At 32.9% G+C, this 14,918-nt stretch overlaps 1 protein-coding gene across 4 annotated transcripts in view; it reads left to right on the plus strand.

Moving 5' to 3' along the window:
* Positions 1 to 14,918, plus strand: part of NOVA1 (NOVA alternative splicing regulator 1) — a 147,204-nt gene that overhangs the window by 40,193 nt on the left and 92,093 nt on the right. Inside the window, exon 1 of one of the 4 annotated variants that reach the window (XM_082734206.1) lies at positions 4,452 to 4,539. The exons of the other annotated variants lie outside the window; for them this stretch is intronic. The gene's annotated coding sequence lies outside the window, so the exon portion shown is untranslated. Of the gene's footprint in view, positions 1 to 4,451; positions 4,540 to 14,918 lie in introns of those variants that run through there. 4 annotated transcript variants of the gene reach the window in all.

Consider the following 14,918-nt stretch of genomic DNA (forward strand, 5'->3'; position numbering starts at 1 on the left):
TACCAGTCTTTTGAACCCCCTCTTACTAGATTTGGATTCTTTGACAAAACACTGTCTGACAACATTAAGATAGTGAAGCAAACTAAAGTTGTTGACTCACTCAAATGGAACAAAGGTAGGCAGTTCTGGGGTAAAAAGGAACTGAGGAAAGTAAACGTTTCAGTTATGGAGGAGCAGTTGGTTCTCACATGTTTGGTCGGAGTTCTGAATGTTAAATGTGATTGATGATTTTTTGTTCTTAGTGTTGAGTTCTGATTACCAATCGCACCTCATATTGTTATGTAAATTTTATCATAGTTTTGCTAGTACAGTTGAACCAACCAGGATATATCTTCCAAGACCACCAGTAGATGCCTAAAACCACAGATGGTAATGAACCCTATGTATACTGCTTTTCCCCATACATACACAGCTATGGTAAAGTTTAATTATAAATTAGACACAGCAAGAGATTAAAAACAATAACTAATAATAAAATTACATAATTATAATGGTATACTTAATAAAAATTATATGAATGTGGTCTATCTCAAAATATTTTATTGTACTGAGCTCAACTATCTTGTGATGTGAGATGATAAAACACCTGTGTGACAAGAAGTAAGGTTAGTGACAGGCATCGTGAGCAACGTTAGGCTACTGTTGACCTTCTGATGATATTAAAAGGAGGATCATATGCTTCTGGGCAACAGTTGACCAAGGGTAACGGAAACTGTAGAAGGTGGAACTATGGATAAGGGGGGATTGCTGTATTTCCATGCTTGCTGGCTACCATCTACCACAGCAGCTCTTGTGGCCCTTACAGAAGATTAAACATGTTCTATCACTCCCCCAGTCAAAACACTCGGTTTTGTGGGGTTTTGTTGTTGTTTTTTTAACAATCCAAAGGCCTTATGTATGGTCTACGAGGTTCTGTGTGATCTGACACCAGGTTAAAAATTTAATCACTTGTTCCTGTCTCAGAACTTTGCTCTTAATTGTCTTGTGTTCTTACCCCAGAGAGTCTGTGGATTCATGTCATTCCATTCTTTGTTTGCATAATGCTGCTTCCTCAGGGTTTCTCTGACTAGTCTGTTAAAATAGTGTGTTTGTCAGTCTATTCCTATTACTTGCTTTTTTTTTTGTTTTGAAGCATTTTTCAAACTTTTTATTATAATCTAATAGTTTATTTATTATCTGTCTCCTTCATTAGCAAGTAATCTTTGAAAGGGCAAGTTATTGGCTCCTTTGTTCAGTGCTTTACTTAGTGTCTTAAATGGAACCTGACTCCTAGGAAGACAATTTTTTTGTTGAGTGAGTAAAAAAATGAAGGAATGCTAGTTTTCATACACAAACTTTAGAAATAGCTTTGACTTATCTCACAATTTTTACACTCCTAGTGTTTTTACATAGTAAGACATTTTTGTTTTTTATAGGTTATTATTCCTAATTATATATTCCCATTGTTGTCATCCCAGTTGAACCATCCACACCTCAGTTCATCTTCCATGCTGCTGCTAGAGTGATTTTTGTAAAATGCTTCTCAAGATGCCACCCTTTGGAATAAACTATTCTAAAATTCTTTAGCCTAATTGAGCCTGTGCCTGTTGTCTTTCTCCTCACTGACATCTGCATGTACTGCCTATTCTACTCCTATGCTCTTTGTGTTACAGTACTCTAAATGCTTCTCTCTTACTCCTGTACCTTTACGTAAAGGCTTTTCCCCTTTTATCTTACTGCTATATATTTTATTAGTGTTTGAATACATAAAATGTAATTCCTATTGTGAGAAGACTCTAGAAAATTTGAAATAATTGGGAACCAACTACATAGTTGCATTGTATCCTGCTAATTTACATACGCAAGCAAACCTTTCCATTTCTTCACTGAGAATCTTTAATACATGGTAAAAGTTCCTTTGTCATTTTTGATGGGTATTTAAAAGTTGCTACAATCTTGAAGAGCTCCATAAACACTATTCTGTAATGCTCTTCTTAATACTGTGAACTTATTTTAAGGGTATGGCTAATTTACAGATGTCATAACTCAGATTCTTTTTAGAGGATATGTATGTATGATTGTATATTGAATCATTTACCTTCAGAAAGACACACTGAAAGGAATAGGGAAGATGATTTATGAAAGTAAGTGTATTGTTTGTGAAACCTCTTCAGAAAATGTGATCCCTTGATAGCTTCTTTAAATTTAGAATTTTTTATTTGTATTTTTTTAAGATTTTATTTATTTGACAGAGAGAGAGTGTGTGTGTGTGTGTGTGTGTGTGTGAGCACACACGCAGGCAGTGGGGAGTGGCAGGCAGAGGGAGAAGCAGACTTCCTGCTAAGCAAGGAGCCTGAGACTCAGGATTCTATCCCAGGACTCTGGGATCATGACATGAGCTGAAGGCAGAGGCTTAACTGACTTAGCCACCCAGGCACCCCTGTTTGTATATTATTGTGAGAATGAGAGGAGATACTGATAAAGGAAATGAAATTATTTCATATAAACAATTAAAGCTAAATATTTTCCATATCTGAACCTTTTCAAAGCAAGTACAATGTCATAGAACAGACCAGTGTGACTTTGTGGAAAATGTAGACTGTAGGAATAAAGAGGAGTGTTCCAAAACATGTATTTAACATTTTTGTGTCTAAGATAATATAGAAATACATAGCTTGTGATATTAGTTTCTTTTAGAAGATAAAGCTAAATGTAAGTAGAAGACACATCTAAATAAAACTAGTATTTATTCAGTTAAGTAGCAATAAACAAAGAGGGGACCCTATAAGGAAGTTTTAGTTGTTTGAGATAGCTTTTTTGAACAATTATTAATATTACTGATAAAAATAGGTCAGGTACTGTACCATGTATTTATGTGGATTATTTCATTTAGTTGTTGAAATATTCCTGTATCTGTTACTGATAATACAAAAGAAGAAACAGCTGCTCAGTTAGACATTTAATTTAAATGATGACTGCTGCCTACTCAGTTAGGTGTTTTCATTTCACTTATCAGTAATTCTTAAATTTTAGAGGGGAAGTCACAGAACCTTTTGAGAACCTCACTATAAAGCTTATGGCCCACTTGCCCTAGAAAAGTGTGCTTGTGGGCTCATATAATATGTCTTTATTTTAGCATGCTGTTTTGCAGAATTCCTAGATTATCTAAATCCCATACTTGGACTCCAGATTAGGAATCTCTGATCAGTGCCTTCTTTTAATAAAGAGACTGACGAAAGCTATATATTTTTTCTTCCTCTACTACCTCTTGTCACTTAAGGGAAGTGATATTTACACTATGCCTTATTCTAGAGAGAATTTAAGGAAGCTGAGAGGAAACTGTCAACTATAACTCTACTGAATATATGCCAAATTAAATACATAAATTCTGTTATGGCAAGTGAGTTTGATGGATAGGATGCTTTTTAATCATCAGATTTGTTGGGCTTTGCTTCATAGCACCTTCAGTCTGTTTCACGAATCTAAAGTGAATATTTTGAAGTAGTGTAAACTGTTACTTCTTCAGAGTAGTATAAACATAATAGCTGAACCTAGAGATAAAAAAAAAAACTTGAAAGATAGTGCCTTCCAGCCTTGTGATTGATTCAGTGATATTTCTCAGAAAATAATTTTTTAATTTGGGTGTTGTAGTAAGAGTAGGGTGGTAATAATTTTCTGTATTAATGAATTCAAGTTATTGTGCACTTAGTTAACTCATTGGTAGGACTGCATTTAGATTATAACTCTGACTCTGGAGAAGAAAAGTTATCGTTTCATATTAGTTCACTTTTACAGCTCCAGTATATGAAAAATAAACTTAACCATTGCTAGTTATTGGAAGACTAGTTATTTCAAATAGTTGTTTTTTTAATATAAAGTAACTTAGAATTTCAGAATGGGGTTCCTTACATTTTTAAGATATTTATCTTAATATGCTTCACTTGTGCTTCAATTCTGATATCTTACCTTCTTACCTATTTTGTTTTTTCCCCATTGAATTGTCATCTAAAAAAAAAAAAAGCATTAAATTTGCTGACCAGAGTGAAGAATCTTATTGTATATATTTTCTTGGTTTTATTAGGTAAATTACTACAGAAATAATGTTATGAATCAGTATACAATGTTTGGGTTTAATTTTTCAACATATGTGTTTTAACGTTGACTTATAGTTACACTGTGAATTGAAAAATGTATTTCTACTTTTTTCTTCGATCATTCTTAACATCGAATTTTTAAATGAATGGTAGCCGATCTATGTAGGGCTTTTGTGACTGAATGATGTATTCTGTTTTGCTGTGGCACAGTTTTTGGACAGCCACTTTTGTTGTTAAATATTTTCATTTTCTATAGTACTTTTCATCCCTGTATATATGTACAGGAGTCACTTCACCCACCACCGAATTGCAGCCACTTCTGAGGTGGAACGCAGCAACTGTTTAACAGCGCACTTTCCCCTAGGTGCTGACAGCTGCAGAAGAAATTGTACATGGTCCTGTACAGAAGGTATTTCTCCACTGTGCCATCTGCAGAGTGAAACTGACTAGGAGTACTACATAGACTGTAAGTTTCTTGTGTACCCGTCCTAGACTGGAAAACCCATTAAGAGAATAACAAATAACTGGGAAGCATCATTTAAAAATGTATTGAGGTCACTTACACTTAGTGCTGCTTTCCCTGGCTCTAAATTTTATTTTAAGGTCATCTAATTTGTGATTGGTACTAAATTTAATAACAAACAAATGGATGCACTCCTTGGCAATTATTTTATTCTAAAAGCATATGAAACTAAAGTGCTTTTATAAATACTTCACTTTTAATGAAGCTTAAAAGAATCAATTTATTTTTAAATATTTTCAAATAACTGAACCAATATTATCTAAGATTTTAGAGCTGTGTTCTTAAAGTAACAAATCTACTTAAAATTCAACAGGAACATCCTAATTAGCTTTGCTTACAATGTTTCATGTCTTAGTCTTAATACTTTCATTCTTTGGTGAAAGCTTTGCAACAAAGCCAGTTTTTAATGAACCTAGTTTTGATTCTTTGTTTTAGAAGCACTAAAGAAAAGAAAAAAATTTTTTTTAAATATTGAAACAAAGCTTGGGAGAGAAGAAACAGTAAATATTTAAACTTTCACTTAGTGTATTTTAGTCTCTCTCTCCCATTTCATTTTTTAATGATTTTCTTTTTCCTTTTGTAAAAGCATTTTAATCAGAGTGCCATCTTTAGTAACCATTTGGCATGTTTATGCCTTATAGGATAAGGAAACTGCTATGTCTATTGTTAAACAATATGATATGGATTGTTATATTTCATTGTTTTGCTTTTCAGGTCAATAGTATGACTCATTATCTGGCTTTTTTGGTGTCTGTGCATCTGTAGCCATTTCTATGGCAAGAAATTAGGATCTCTTAGTCTTTGCAGAGTCTTAATTATATGAAATAGAGTGTCATTTGTTTTAGGTAACTTTAAATTATATCATAATTTAAATGATATTTGTGTACATCTCTATGCCTATAGATTCTCAATGAAAGCAGATAAAAGCTTCTCTGGGCCACATTGTAAAATGAGGTGGGTGGAAGAAATTATATCCACAGAGCCTTTCTTTAAGTGTTTTCTGTTTTCTGTTTAATTCAGGGGCAGAATTCTGTGTATTCAGAATTGTACCTTATATTATGTAACTAAGATATTTTGGTGCAAGTAACTTTGGTCTAGTTAGAATATTATTTGTGATAATTAAATGCCAAGGGGTGGTCATTTAAAGTCAAAAGAAGAGGTATGTTTTGTTACCAAGATTTTTAACTATCTCTAATTTTATAGTGGAGCTACCCTACTGTTTTGAAATAATTTTTTTGAGAGTAAACAAAATTCTCAATATCTTATTCATCTGGTATTTTTTTAAAAAACTAGGCTTTATTTACTTCAAAGTAGAATTCAGTTAAATATTATCAAAATCTAACTTTTTAATGAGATTTTCCCTCTTACTTAGACTTGATACTTCATTCAGCAGTTAAAGCACTAAAAAAGTAAAATTTACTATTTTGAAGAATATCATTTAGACATCATGTAATCTACTTGTTATATCTAACAAGAAGGTATTTTGTCAGTATATGTAATATTTGATATGCTATAATTGGTTCTTTTGCATTTTCTACAAACAGTGTAATTGTAAGTATTGCTTAATCCCATTTATCTTATTAAATGAAGTTACTATATTTGACAGGATAGACCATATGCTTTATATACTGAATTGATGAAAAAGTACAATTCATACCTGTTGTGCATATCTGAATATATATTTTTCATATATACAGAATTGTTACATATTATGCCTTTTGTGGATGATGTAAGTTTAACAACTTATAGATTAAATTTTTAACCATATGGATCTTACACTTTAATATACTTCCAACGTATGTTATTTGGAAAAGGGAATTAGATGGAAACTGCATTTTTATTGAATATACTTGTGTATTATATGAATTTAATGAACATGTACTACTTGTATAATCAAAAATAAAGGAAAATGTTGGTATTTCATTTAAACTGTATATTTGGAGCATTTGTTTAGTTTATTTAGAAATTATCTTCATCACATAAAGTATCTTATAGATACTTAATATCTCTATTTGATTGTTCTTTTTTTCAAGGAGGGCTCTTCATCTTATTACGGAGGACCAGAAATGTGGCTGGGCTTATTATATAATTTATATTCTTTTAATAATTTTGGAATTGAGAAATATAAATCAAGAGTAATTAAATCATAAATCTGTATTTTTTCATCTTTCCCTAGTATAGTCATTTGATTGAAATAAGAAAAATGAAGCAAATACATAGATAAAATGACTTTTTAATACTTAATAATATGTACTTAGACCTCTAGTAGTAATCTTCTGGCAATGCCTAGCTTTCAGTTGGAGGCTTTAAAAAGAAATATAGCACAAACTGAAGAAATAGTGAAATTGATGAGAAAATAAAAGATAAGAAAATGTATTTTAGGTGTAGATTTTACTTAATTAAAACCAATTTTAAGGAATGTACATTTTCATATAGAGTTTAAATCCATATTTTAAAATTCTCAATTACTCTTAGTTTTATAAAATATATACTCTTATCTTTTCAGTTAGAGGCATATATTTATATTCATCCTGAACAGGTTTCAAAAAAACTATTTGTCTTGTCAAATTTGTCTGAACAGATTCTTGTCATGTGATAGGGAAATGAAACACTTTCGGATGTTTTATTGTGAATAATGAGTTGATTTTGCAATTTAACATTAGGTGGACAATTACTTTTACACTAAATGGTTCATATTTGGGTTACTTTATTTAATGAACTTTAGTATTCAGGGATTATTTTCTAATATCCCAAACATAATTTATATCCATAGAACAATACTTGCAGTTTGAATTTATATACTTCAGATATAAATGTGAAGTTGTTTTTTTTTTTCTTTTTTTCAAATAACCTCAGGCCAGTCATATGAAGATAATAAATTCATATAATTATGTCAGTGTTATTTTTGTTTTATATACCAACCAATTCCTGCCATTTTTATGAATTTATAGTATTTCCCATATAAATTTAATTACTTGAAAATTTTAAAAGTATTAATCTGTATAAAGGACTACTTAATGCCACAAATATCTTTAATACTAAGTTAACATTTATTACTTACAGTTTGCCTTTAACTCTGAAATTTCTGTGTGTTGTAGGTGAAGTGTGTGTGTGTGTGTGTGTGTGTGCAATGTTCCCAGTATATTTTCTGAAGCATGGCCTGGAATCCTGACTGCTACTTTGTAGCTATTTAATAAAGTATAAATTTCTTAAGAACTGTAAGGGTTTGTTTTTTTTTTTAATCTGTTAGTAAGAAATCATTATACCTACCTCACAGGGTTGTTGTGAGGAAAACCAATAAAACATATGTGAAAGAGTGCTTTGCATATGTCAGATATGCAGTATATAAAAAAATGAGTGTTACTAAAACTTCAGTGGACCTCATTTTTATCTTATGATAAAATCTAAATTTTGTGCATGTGATCTGGCTCCCCACTTATGTCCTTAAACTTATTTCTTTCCTTGCAAACTGCATGTATTGATTAATTAATATTCAACGCTTTGCAGTTCCTAGAAAATGTTGTTTTCTTTGGGCCATTGCCTGAAGCTGTCTTTCCAAACACTCACACACCTCTTTATCCATAGGCCACTATCATCTGTATAATTCAACTTCATCCTTCAAGTCTAACTTTTTAGATTTCCCCTTAACCAAGATACTTCTTATATATTTATAGAAAAGATTTTAAACTCCACAATAATCGTATCAAAATTATGGCCGTTTGGGACTTTTGGGTGGCTCAGTCAGTTAAGCATCAGACTCCTGATTTTGGCTCAGGTTGTGATCTTAGGGTAGTGAGATCGAGCCCCACATTGGCTCAGCACTCAGTGGGGAGTCTGCTTGAGATTCTCTCTCTCTTTCTCTCTCTCTCCCTCAAATAAATAAATTTAAAAAAAAAAATTACAGCCTTTTAAAATCGACTACTTTGCTCACCATCTATCATTCCTAATGGATTTTTTAGGAGGTGAACTCAACCAGGATACAAGTTGAAAGTTACTTTATTCTTCCCTGTCACTGTACCTGAAATCCCACCCAGAATATTTCTTTTCTGCCCCTTGATACATGCTGCTCAGGTTTTTTTTTTTTTTCTCTGCTCTTGCTCTTCTTCCTCCTCGTTCTCTCTTGTTCTTTGCATTCTCTCTTTAATTCTTTCTTTGCTCAGTCCCTGGCATTTCAAAACACACTTACTTTTCAGGTAAATTTTTTTTAAGAAGCTAAGTAATTAAAATTTTTTTTAAGAAGCTAAGTAATTAAAATTCTAAAACCTCATCCAATGTGAAAATTTTTCCTTATATCAGGTTTGTTCAAAGAAGCCTTAAAAAACAGAGTGGGGACATGCCAAGTAGTAGACATTTGTATTAATTTCTTTTGCCATAGTATTTCTCCTATTCCTTGTTCTATTCCTGGATTTTTCCCAGTCTTGAGGTTAGAAATAGAGAAGAACTAATTGGTAGTAAAAGAGTAAAGGTATAGTGAAAATGTAACTTCCTTTTGCTCTTCTGAGTTTATCAAAGACTCCCCAATTTTAGTTCTTGGTTGCAACTGATACTTCCTTTGTTTGTCTTCTTTTGACTATTATCCATAGTTTTCTGACTTTCTGGTCTGCTTCAAACCTCTCTCTTCTGGAATTATCTTGTTCCCTTTGCAGTCTGTGTAGAATTCCTTTAAAAATGGCTCAATGCTAGTTCTTTTCCCAGGGGTCCTAACCTGTCCCATTGGAAAATACAGTTCTTCACTTTACAAATTCTTAAGTGTTGACCATTTGTAATGTAGTAGCCCCAGACTAAAGGCAACTTAACCTCTTGCCTATAGATTATTTTTAGGCCAAAGTCCAGTTCCTGTGTCATTCCTTAAATGTCCTGTTCTAATGGTCATAGGGTAAACTCTGAGTGAATCCCTCTTCTATTTCTTCCTCAAACAATATAAGTTCCTCTCCTCCTATATACACACACACACACACACACACATATATATATATATACACGTATATATATGTACACACACACACACACACACACACACACACACATATGTGTGTGTGTGTGTGTATTTTTTTTTTTTTTATGTGAACGATGGACCAAACAATGCCTGAGCAATTTTTGGCCACATTTCCAAATGTTGCATAGATGATCTGCTATCTCAGTTCTAGTGCTTAGAACCTGTTGTTCTCAGCTTTGGATCCTAACTGAAACAGAGAAAACAAACAAACAAAAAAATCCCTTTTTAATATCCTGTTACATGATCTAAACTGAGGCCATAATGGGCAGCTTGCATTACTATAAATTTCTATGAACATTCATCCATTTCTATATTTCCATGCCTTGTGTTTGGCTATTCTGTGAGTTTGGATATACTTTTTCATCATGATGGATTTTTCCCAGTCTTGATGTCCAATTTAGGGGAAGTGCTACTGGTCTTTGCAGTTAGAATAAATCCTTCCTTACAGTGTTCTCACAAATACTTTGTGTAAATTGTTAATGTATCACCTATAAATTTGTCACTCTGACTAGATTGTGAGCATTTTTGAGACAGCCACTGAGTTATTGGTGAACCCCTTACCACCTATTCTCTATGATGTGCTCCATACATTATTTGCTAAATAAATAAATCTCTTCCAAACACTGAGATTGAAGTTTGTAAAATTATTGTTGAATAATTAATACTTATATTCTTAATTATTTCTGTCCCAAGTTTTCAAAAAATATTTGAGGGGGCAAGAATTTTATTTTATGCCTCTAATTTTTTTTTATCCCAATGATATTGCTCTTTATCTATTTTTAGACACATTCCTTTTAGGGTTTAGTTCCATTTTGGACTCATTTTTGTCCATTTCTCCCTGCATTCTCTGGAATAAATAAATAAATCTTTTAAAAAATGGAATTGGCTATGCAGCCATCAAAAAAACCGAAATCTTAACATTTGCAACATTGTGGGTGGAACTAGAGGGTGTTATGCCAAGTGAAATAAGTCAATCAGAGAAAGAAAATTATATGATCTGTCCGATGTGAGGAATTTGAGAGGCAAGGTTGGGGGTTGTCGGGGTAGGGAGGGAAAAATGAAATAAGATAGGACCGGGGAGGGAGACAAACCATAAGACACTCTTAATCTCAGGAAACAAACTGAGGGTTGCTAGAGGGGAAGGGGGTGGGAGAGATAGGATGACTGAGTGATGGACATTGGGGACGGTATGTGCTATGGTGAATGCTGTGAATTATGTAAGACTAATGATTCACAGATCTGTACCACTGAAACAAATAATACATTATATGGTAAAAAAAAAAATAAAAAATGGAAAATTTTTAATTGATATTTCTTTTTCTTTGCTTCTCTCTGAGATTCTGGCTCCACTTTTTCCCCCTATGCTGAAGGTTATGACGATTCAGCATGTCTGAAACCAAAATAAATCTTTATTTCTCAATTCTCATTCTGCCTCCCAACTCAATCATTCTTGCTTAGGACTTCACCATATATCTTGTCACCGAGGGTCAAAATAATACCACTCTCTCCTCTCCTTTGACAAAATGTCATCCTACTTATTTCCAGATCTTAATTATTTTGTTTTTAATGTGTATCTGGAATCAGTATGCTTCATTCTATATCCATTGATAAACTCTAGTTCATTATTTATCACTTGCCAAGATTCGTGTACTAGATTTATCTTTCTGTTTATATTAAATTTTTCTTGAAGATGAGAATGTCATTTTTAACCTTTGTGCTTTCCATGGAGTATAGTCTCAGTAAATCTTTTTTGGTTTTAATCAACTAATTGTGAAGTAGTTGATTCCTTGTGTTTAAGCCTTAAAAAAATTTTTTTAAAGATTTTTATTTATTTATTTGACAGACAGATCACAAGCAGGCAGAGAGGCAGGCAGAGAGAGAGGAAGGGAAGCAGGCTCCTCACTGAGCAGAGAGCCTGATGTGGGGCTCGATCCCAGGACCTTGGAATCGTGACCTGAGCTGAAGGCAGAGACTTAACCCACTGAGCCACCCAGGCGCCCCTAAGCCTTAAATTTTTGAATGGATTGCTAAAACACAGAGCAGTGCCACAGTTAAAATTAATCATACATTATTCCAACTTGATGATAAACCTATTAGAGTTAACACTACCAGGAAAAATGCTTTAAGTGAATTCTGAATAATCTATTGATTACATTTGGCTTGGTCCTCATTATGTGAAAACAGATTTTCTTGACAATATGCTAGTATAGATGATGATTTGTGGGGTTTTGCTGTAACTAAACAAAGTTCAGGGTTTTTTCTCTTTGATCCCATTTTTAAAAATATCATTATATGCCATCTTGACAATGTAATTTTAATGGAAGTCTTGGTTACTTTGCTTTTTACATTAGTCCTTTTGTAGCTCTTTCAGAGGTATGAAATCCAAATGGGAAGCAAGCTTCTTTTGCAATCTTGCAAAAGTCTTCAGCCTAGTTCCACAGGTGGATCTGATTGATCCTAGTACGTGGAGATGACAACTCCTAAGAGGAATAACTGTGTTACAGGCTGTTTTAGTGATTCCTGTGCTAGAACTTATAGAGAATTTATTTTTTCCTTTTGCCTCTTCTCATTGTAGCCTTTGAAAATAATCACTGGTTTCTGGAAATTTACATTTTGAAGGTGCTGTCATTTCAGATTTGATCGAATTTGAAAATGTGCTTATTCTGATTATTTTTAGAGTATTTTGTAAAATTATTGGAATGAATGTTAGTGTTATACAGAAATAAGATGACCTTTTAAATGTGTTCTCAAAAATATTTTCAGTTTATAATTTTGATGATTTTGATCAGTATGTTCCTATTTCTTCCTTTTTCCTCTCCTGTTTCTTTCTGTGTGTGTGTGTGTGTGTGTGTGTACACACCTTTATCCAGATCTATCATTTATCTGTACACATATAAGTGTGTACAAAGAACTTTTAATTTTGTAAATTCACCTTCTTATATTCTCATTTCTCAGTTATTTCTTTGAAATGATATAAACTTTCCAGTTTAATTTTACTTTTGCTATATAAAAATAAAATTTGAAGCCTAGATAGATTTTTTAAATCTATTTTCAAGGTTTATGTATATATTAATTATAGCATAAATTGCTTTTATACCCTATATATTATATGATACTTACGGTTTTCCTGACACTGAATAAGTTAGATATAATTAACATTTTGTTATTTGTATAATATTCAATTATTTTTACTCTTCCTTCATTCAGTAAATGTTTATTTAGGGATACTGTGTGCTAGGCACTGTCCTGCATGCTGGGAATGTAGGAAGTCTTTGCTCTTAATGGAGATTTTATTTTGTTGCCGAAGAGGCAGAGAAACACTAAATAAATACATAATTTTAAATAGGCATAGGCACTGGGAAGGAAATAAATGCATATGATAAAAAATGTTGAGGTGGAATATACTTTAGCTAGGATAGCAAGATGAAGCATCAAAGATGGGACATTTGAGTTGAGCTCTAAATAATTAGAAGGAAGAAAATCACATTCCCAGAATCAGAAATAGGAAGGGCAAAGATCTGAGTGAGTTTGGCATGTTGGAAAAAAAAAAAAAAAAAAACAGAAAGAATGTTGTGTATGTTGAACGTTGTTGGGAGGAGAAGTGGGTGAGAGCGTGGCAGGAGGTGAGGTCTTTGAAATAATTCATGGACCAGATCAAAGGGGCCACAGTAAGAAGTTGAAATTGTATTATAGTTACCATGTGTTGACATTGGATACTAGAGTTTTATGATGATTCACACAGAGGACATCACTCTTCTTGCTGTGTGGAAGATAAACAAGGAATAGGAGTTAGGGTGTAAGAGAGGTAATTATTGGATTTATTGCAGTAGTCCCTGAAATTATGATGTCTAGGATTAGGGCTTTTGGCAGTAGAAATAATGACAGGATGTTTTAGAGGAGCACTGGTAGAATTTGTGAATGGATTAGAAATGGTGTAATCAACAATATCAGACATAATTAAACATGAAATATTTTTTGAAGATAAAGTTTAGTGGACTTGGACTTTGCTATGGTAAAAATGTATCATAATTTATTTAAATTATACTCTATTTTGATATTTTTCTTACTTTTTGCTAGCATAAATAACATTAATGTTTCATCATTTTATCACCTCACTGTCATTGTATATAAATAATGATTTCTGATGGCTTGTCAGTTTGAAAGGTAGAAAATTTTATCTTTCCTACTAGCTAGATTGAAATTTAATGTGTATATTAACAGATGATGGTTTTCCAGTTGTCAATTGTTTCTGGCCTTGTTTATTTTGAGATGTTATTTACCTTATTGATTTGAAAGGTCACATTAACTATAGAGATCTAAACATCCCAACATCATTGGGCCTTGAGGTTTTTAAATTTATCTTTTGTTAGTCTCACCCATGTCCCTTATGCTCTAGACACTTCAGCGATTTCTCCACCACACTAACCTCTTTCTTGCCTCATGAAATTTGCACTTGTGATTCTCTATTTTCTGAATCCCTCTTCTGCCAGTCTTCACATGGTTGACTGTCTTGTCATTCATGTTTTAGCTCAAATGTTACCTCCTTAGAGGAGCTGTTCCTGACATAATATTCCTTCTTACACCTTCCACATTCTGCCACGTTACTGCCTCTGTTGTGCTGCTTTTTTAACCCCCAGGCATTTTAGTCTTCATAGCACTTACCACTGTCTGAAGTTATTCATTACTTACTTATTACCTGTTGTTTCCAATGAGAATGGAAGATTCATGAGGGCAAGTGTCTACTTATTGCTGTGCCCTCTAAGGCTAGAATATTGTTGGGCAGTAGTATGTAATTAGTATACATTGTCAAGTGGATGATATAAGGATGTTAGCTTGTCCCATAGAGTTGTGATTTTCCCCTTTTGTCAACTGCCTTCATTCTTGTTCATGGCACTTTTTATATGAAGAATTTTCTACTTTCACAGAGTTAAATCAATGACTTTTTTTGTTTGCTTTTTTGTTTTTGTTTTGTTTTTGTATATGACCTTTTTATTGCTTTAGAAAGAAAAGAAAAACTTCCCAATATGGAAACATTCCATTTTCCTGTATTCTAATTAAAATGTTTCTGGATATAAAGTTACCACTTATTTTCATGAATTAAGGAAGGTATTAAAAATAAAACTAAGGGCGCCTGGGTGGCTCAGTGGGTTAAATCCGCTGCCTTTGGCTCAGGTCATGATCCCAGGGTCCTGGGATCGAGCCCCACGTCGGGCTCTCTGCTCAGCAGAGAACCTGCTTCCTCCTCTCTCTCTCTGCCTGCCTTTCAGCCTACTTGTGATCTCTGTCTGTCAAATAAATGAATAAAATATTTAAAAAAAAAGATAAA

This window comes from Mustela nivalis (genome assembly GCF_964662115.1).
Source record: "Mustela nivalis genome assembly, chromosome: 6".
In the NCBI taxonomy this organism is placed as follows: domain Eukaryota; kingdom Metazoa; phylum Chordata; class Mammalia; order Carnivora; family Mustelidae; genus Mustela; species Mustela nivalis.